Raw genomic sequence first — 460 nt, forward strand, 5'->3', positions numbered from 1 at the left:
TCCATCATCTTCTCAGCAACAGACAGAGAATTCTGAACAAAACACTTCTAATTTAGCCAATATAGTCTCTGATCTATCAAAGGTCACTTTTAGTTTCATGAATGAAACAAGATCCTCCATCAGAAATCTGGAGGCACAAGTGGGCCAGCTGAGTAAGAAAGTCATGGAAACTCCTCCCAGTATTCTCCCAAGTAATACAGAAGAGAATCCAAAAGGAGAGTGCAAGGCCATTGATGTGATCAATATGGCCGAATGCACAAGGGAGGAGGGGGACGAAAATCCTAGTGAGGAAGACCTCCTAGGACGTCCCTCAAGCAAGAAGGAGTTTCCTATTAAGGATCCAAAGGAATCTGAGGCTCATAAAGAGACCATAGAGATTCCATTAAATCTCCTTCTGCCATTCATGAGCTCTGAAGACTATTCTTCCTCTGAAGAGGATGAAGATGTGACTGGAGAGCAA

This window comes from Arachis duranensis, chromosome 6 (assembly GCF_000817695.3).
Source record: "Arachis duranensis cultivar V14167 chromosome 6, aradu.V14167.gnm2.J7QH, whole genome shotgun sequence".
Lineage (NCBI taxonomy): Eukaryota > Viridiplantae > Streptophyta > Magnoliopsida > Fabales > Fabaceae > Arachis > Arachis duranensis.